This window comes from Branchiostoma belcheri, unplaced genomic scaffold (assembly GCF_001625305.1).
Source record: "Branchiostoma belcheri isolate BF01 breed outbred unplaced genomic scaffold, Haploidv18h27 scaffold124, whole genome shotgun sequence".
NCBI classification, from domain to species: domain Eukaryota; kingdom Metazoa; phylum Chordata; class Leptocardii; order Amphioxiformes; family Branchiostomatidae; genus Branchiostoma; species Branchiostoma belcheri.
The window spans coordinates 746,472-753,295 of NW_017802647.1; the positions used below are offsets into that span (position 1 = coordinate 746,472).

The window sequence follows — 6,824 nt, forward strand, 5'->3', positions numbered from 1 at the left end:
CGCGACAAATTCGTGCGAGCGAGTTTTCTGTACTGACGCGAGCACGCGGCCGGCTGGTCTTACCTACAGTTCCCTTGTCTGTCAGTCCTGACTGGCCATCCTCCATTCCTTATCGTTACCTAACGCCGTACACACAGAACACCTGTTGAAGAAGATCCACCAGGTGAGCAGAGGAGAGATAACTTGCTGTCTTCAACAGCGCTTTGCTGTGCGAACGACTACCGTTAAGTGAGGGGGCAGTTCATTAATGCTATCGGTAGGGGGATAGGCCGGTATGTATGTATTTAACGTAGTGATTAACGAATTGTCGATGAGGAGCCGTTTAAAGAGAATTTTTTATTCATCTTTTTTTAAAAATGGCGCCAACACTTGATGTTTCATCTTCAGAATCAAGATACACTGGCCACGAAGGAGAGTGGGTTATTATTTGGTTATCAGTCTTAATTACAAAAATATTTCACTTGAACGAGAAACAAAACATTTACTCATGCCCTGTGCCAGCATCTACAAGGCAAGGTGTGGGTAAAACAAGTTTAATGAAAAAAATTGCTCTTTGAAATGGCTACGCCTAACACTGGCTCGAAACTTGATTTGAAAAAAAAAAACAACCTTTAGAGATTCCCTCAAAATGCTGCGGTATCTGAATAACAAGAATATCATTTAGGCGTTTGAAATGAAAATAAATAAGCTTAATTCAGGTTATGTGTGAATTGGGACTGTTTCTGTATATACTAGTATGATACGCCTTGCTCGAAGTCGGAATGGTCCTGGTATGACGTATCAAAACTAAACGGCACCGCGGTAGCTGCCGGCGACTTTGACAAAATATAGCCTCGATAGCATGCCAAAAACTGGGGGTTTTGAGGGTCTTCAGGGTCTTTTATGTGCTATTTTCTGATTGCATATAGACGACATAGCCAGCCTGGTTGAATTACCCCCGTTTTTCAGAACTGGGCTAATCAGAAAACAGCCGAAGACCACCAAACCCCCAGTTCTATAAGCCTGCTATGGAGGCTACTTGGACATATATTTACGCTCCAGTTGGTCCAACCAAAACTGTTATTCATTCCCAGCACGCCCGGTACAGTATGTACATGTAAACATACTAGAAGCCAGGACGTGCTTGGGTATTGGCATGAAGCAATACAAATGCTTTTCCTAGACTAATGAGTGTTTTTTTTTTCTCCAGACTCCCTGTGTATGACCGATTTTTCACCACACAACGGCGTTATTATTACTTTTGCCAAGTAGTATTTTCTCGTCAATTTAAACAACTTTTGGCGTAGGCGGGGATAGGGAAACATAGGTTCCATTCTTTGATCAGTTTTAACGCTCAGTGCCAGCTGAGTTTTCTTCCTTAAACGTACGCCTCAGATGTACGTCAACTACATCTTTAGTGATCATTTCAAACTCCGACTTTATCACAGGACCGCCATGCCTTCTTTGATACTGTATAGAATACATCAAAACCCTTCTTTGATATGGTATAGAATACATCAAAACCCATTTGAAGAAGATGATGAAAAGAAGTAAATATAAAAGATAGCGACAAGAAAAAAAGCACAAGCTGTTGGCGTCCCTTCTAGGCACTTGTCCCTGGTACTTCATTATTTTCTCTCCTTTTCTCCCTAGCGCTTGATTGAAGTATCCTACGGGCAGTACGTTAATTGCAGGTAGCTAGAAGATGCGGCAGTCAGCGGTAATAAACTCCCAGGTCTGTAAATTGAAATGAAGACCTGCGGTTCTCTTGTCGCTCTAATATCATTGGGACAATTATCTTTAATAAGGTGACTCCATAAGGCAACATGGATTCGAATTTTCTAGCGAAAGAGCCATCATTAGAATATCATATTTCATTTTAGGAGAGAAACCGGCGAAATGAAACAAACAGATTTTCAAGGGATGAGGCAAAATCTTTTGTATTCAGCATTTTGGTACGCCTTCAATATTGAATATTCCTTGAACATATACGCCTTGAATATTCTTCTATGCATCCGTACTTCCCAAGACGATTGAAATTATGTCGTGAAATACTTATTGAAATTAAATCTGATTCGTTTTCTTCGCTGGAGAATATCAAATCGACGTTTTCGTTTGATTCATTCTAATGATGTTGAGTTTGTCAAAGATTGGTTTCAATAAATAGCGGCTCTTTCGGTTATACAATGATTTGATATGTCAAGAAATTGAAAACAATGTAACAGAAGACATTATCTTATTGCGAGACTGGGCTAGTCTTCCGAGCTTTGCTTTCAAGCCAGGTAATGATATTACTGATAGAGGAAGATATGGTTATTTATCGGTTTTACTGCAGTTAAGAATGGGAGTGAATAATGGGGATAAAACGCTAGGTAAGTCTGGTAGGGCCACAGCAAGTAATGTTTATGGATGACATCAGCGCGCGCATTGATTTTCGCCTGATTTTTTATTAAAAAAAAACAAGAAATTCTGTTGCCCTTTGACGGTCAACATGCCGAAAATGGTCAAAATGGCATGTCTTGCCATGCTGGAACGTGTATGGCAGATAAGCATGAAGAAAGGAGACAAGACAAGGCTCTGATTTATTGTTTTGACTTTCACTTTGACGCGGCGATGTATTTCATTCCTTTTATACGTTCCCACTGAATCAAAACCATTTGTACAATGGTTGAAAACTTTCCTTTTTCAAAGTTGTTTCAGTGACGAATGGATGTTGTAATAGTTGGCGGTAAAGTTAGCACAAGGTATCATCTCTTCTTTAACAGGGTTTATGATGTTTTGAAAAAATAGACATCCTGGTTTTTTTTGGCCCGCCTTGTTTTTTTCGCCCTCTCGCATTAGATTTGGAGGCTGCTGAGGATGTCATCCATAAAATTTACTTGCTGTGGCCTAATGGTTGACTTCGGCATTCACTGCTTCAGACAAACATTACCTGGCATCTATCGACGCCATTCACACAGACATAACGGGAAATACCGTGCAGACTTGCCTGGAATTTATCACTTTTGGTCAATCTGGCTTTTTTGTGGAGTCAGCCCTGCGCATCAAACTCCAGGTGTTATCTTTTAAGATATCATTTAAGAATTAAAAGTCCTAAGATATTACGAGATTGTGTCGTATGTGATGGTGAATTTATATAATAAGATTTGGGTAACGGTGTACAAAATAAAGCGGAATTTACAAAAAAGTGATAAATTAACCCAATAAAGCTATACGAGCGCCTTTTACACTCTAAAGCAACAATATATCTGCCTTCTATCATCACAGGAAAGAGTCACTTTTCGTGCACTGAATTTATTATTGTCATTGTCATTGTCATTATTGTTTGTGGCCGAAATGGACAGGTAAACTTTTAGTACATTTTGTCGAACTTCAAGACATCTGCCCCACCCCTTTCTCTTGTGCTTGTCCATGGCTGCTCCAGGCTGACACCCTATAGCTAGGTAAACTAGGTAAAATGAACTAGCCCTAGAACCACAGTACAGTACTCGCCAACAACCATACAACTAGCTCAACACAAAGCAGATGGTGCAACAAGCAGCCCGTACCAAATGCTATGCGTGATCGCTTGAATCTCACACAAAGTATTCACAAATATGTCACAAAGAAAGGACCATAAAGTTGTGAGATGTTCAAGACCTTGGGAATGTCTTGGGTACGTGAATATCTAATGCATGCATACCTTGGGGATGACAGATGCCGCATTAGCCTCTTTAAATTCGCCATTTTTAATGTGGCTGTAGTACATCTCAGATACCCGGCGGAATTACAATCCCGCTATTTTAAGCTCCTTGTTTGAACACCCTCAACCGGGCTCACTACGTATCTCACCCTGCAGTATTATCTAAGCTAAAAGTCTCTTCATAGACAATAGCTGTGACATGCAAGATTATCTCAATCAATGAAAGAGACTGAAATCGACAAGATCGATATTCTTGTCGCAAGTATTCTTCGTGAAAAAAGAACTATCATGAATCATAATATTTTTGTATTACGTAATAACATATCTTAATCAATCTTGCCAGCCCATCTGTTGGCCTATTGGAAGATCAATTCTACTCTGTTCGAAAATGGCTTGCGAAGATCGAACGCTGTACATTGGAGACTGAAAATAGTCCGCATAAAACGATTATGAATTCATTATGATATTTTTGATCTAATATTATGTAGTACATATGTGATGATTTATCAGAACACGTGGACCTTGCCAGCCCCTTTATTATCCCAATATACAGAATATTAGACCCGGTTGAGGTCTTCAGTGGAGCCGAGGTAAAATTATATCATTAGGCCTTAAGTAGACGTTACGTGATACGCATATCATAAAGTACGTTTGCGGTGTAGATACTAATGCTTGTGTTTAAAACTTCCATTAACATTACGAGGCTACAGCTTTCAGCTCACGTTCACGTTACATACAACCATCGTAATAACTTCAGTGTTAAATTTGAGACCACCACATATAGATGATATCAAACAAACTACGCCATGCCCTACTTACCACTAGTGCCGATGCACACGTTGTTAAAAGGCCGCTTGGGGGTTTCTGCGCTTCTGTCTGTCTAAATATATCCGGGGGAAAGACTGTCAGACATTCGGAAGGGGGTTTCCAATATCCGAAAACTATGTTTAGTTGTGTCCTGACATGAAGTCTGGCATTGTTCCCATTGTAGAGCTGAGGTCAAGCAAAGGGGTGCAACTATCAGCAAAGCCTTTAAGGGGTGTGGGGGCTCCATTGCCCCCTTGACGAAAATACGATGGCTCTGTAATAATAGAATAATTGATGATAAAATAAAGGGAATGGGGTTGTTTAGATGTTTTATAAGCTTCCTAAATATCTTCTGAATCAGACAACATGTACACCCCCCGTGCACTAACACACCCGTGGTGTTACTACTGATAAGTGCATCCAGGCCGACTGACTATCCCAAGCCCCATTCGTCATTGCCAACTGCAATAACAACTTTTTGTCTGTCAAAGGCGATCGCAATGTGCAGGTGCCATATACCATTCCTCAACATGCTAAAAATGGACTTTTTGCTCAATTTCCACTGAAACAGTGTTATAACTAAAGAAATTAAAAATCAGAATGTTACGTTTGTGGTATTATCTATAGTTTATAAACTACTTACATGTAGGTTAATATTTACACTGGTATAATTGTTGTTTAACAAGGGGGGGTCAAATTACAGACAAGAAATTTTATCCTATGATCACAGATAGACTATATATCTATGACAGCATGACATCTACATGTACAATGTATCTGTAAAATAATATTTTTACGTCTACTTCTAATCTGTTTTAAACTTCACACAGACTATATAATTACATTCAAGTCAGTGACATGACATACAGCAATGACATTCTATCAAATGAGTCCTAGAAAGTAATTGTCAGAGGGTGTCTTACATGTACATGTATACATGTATCTGAGCAATTACTGTAGAACACCTAAGATATTCCTGTGAAAGGCCAAGTTAGGTATTAAAAAGAAGTACCTGTTTTACTAAGTACCTGTTTTACTTTAGGAAGCTTGTGGCAAGTCACCAAAAGTCTACCTACTAATGTACTCCAGTAGACTGGGTTTTGGTTAGGTCACGCAAAGCTTAGAAAGTGTGTGAGGGAGTACAAAAAATTGTTCCTGTTGACAGCTTCCTGTTAGTCTTGTTGCATGTCACCAAAATTCTACCTACTATGAAACTCCAGCAGACAAGGATCTTTCAATGTTAGGTCAATGTTGAATATTTATTTGAAAGGCCAAGAAAGTTGGGAAAGGTGTCTGTTCTTCTGAATCTAGTCTGGCAAGTCACCAAAAATCTAACTACTAATTTACTCCAGTATAGACAGGATGTGCTGGATCAATGTAGATATTCATGCAAGGGCTATAAGAAAGTTGGAAAAAAGTACCTGTTGTCCTTGATTTATACAGCATCCTGCTAGACAGCTTCCTGTGGCATTAGTCACCACAAGTCAATCCTCTAATACACTCCAGTCTACTGGGCTTTCTGTTGGGTCAATTTATGCAAACACCAAGACAGTTTGAGAAAAAAAAGTACCTGTTAACCTTCAGACAGCTTCTCTTAGTCGACGTCTTTTGGCAAACGTGTACCTACTAATAACTTCTAGTAGACATAGACCTGAGGCTTTCTGTTGGGTCCATGCAAGTTTTTTTATGAATAAGGCCAAACTATATGAGGAAAAAAAACCCGCAGAAATTCTCCTACTAGTCTTGTAACTAGAAGTCTATGGTACCTACTAATAAAATCCAGCAAGCAGTGACTCAAAGGTTTCTAGATCTGTTAGGTCAATATTACATACCGGGTATTCATGCACAGACTAAGATGGAGAAAATAGTAGTGTATTAGTACCTGTTAACCTTGGGACAGCTTCCTTTTAGTCCTGCGCAAAGTTACCAAACATGTACCTACTAACGCTAGCAGACAGGGACCTGAAGCTTTCTGTTAGCTCCATGCAAATTCTTCACGTTTAATGCCAAGAAATATGAGAAAAAAAGTACCTGTTATCCAGACAGCTTCCTGTTAGACTTGTGGCAAGTCACCAAAAGTCAACCTCACTAATAAACTCCAGCCTACAGGGACCTCAAGCTCTCTGCTAGGTCAATGTTAAATAGTCTCGCAAAGGCCCAGAAAATAAGAGGAAAGGGGATCTGTTAAAACCTTCATGCAGTGCAAATTATTCATGTTTAATGCAAAAAAAAAATATGGAGAAAAAGTACCTGTTCTTTAGAGCTAGAGCTTCCTACTCGTCTGGTGGCAAGTCACCAAACATCTACCTACTAATAAGATCCAGCAGACAGGGACTTGAAGTTTTCTGTTAGGTGC

The 6,824-nt window shown here is 39.6% G+C and overlaps 1 protein-coding gene across 1 annotated transcript in view; it reads right to left on the bottom strand.

Moving 5' to 3' along the window:
* The window catches only part of LOC109463281 (galactose-3-O-sulfotransferase 2-like), a 13,031-nt gene extending 8,516 nt beyond the window's left edge, over positions 1-4,515 (bottom strand). The window contains exon 1 of the mRNA XM_019760020.1: positions 4,481-4,515. The gene's annotated coding sequence lies outside the window, so the exon portion shown is untranslated. The remainder of the gene's footprint in view (positions 1-4,480) is intronic.
* Between the last annotated feature and the right edge of the window lie 2,309 nt (positions 4,516-6,824).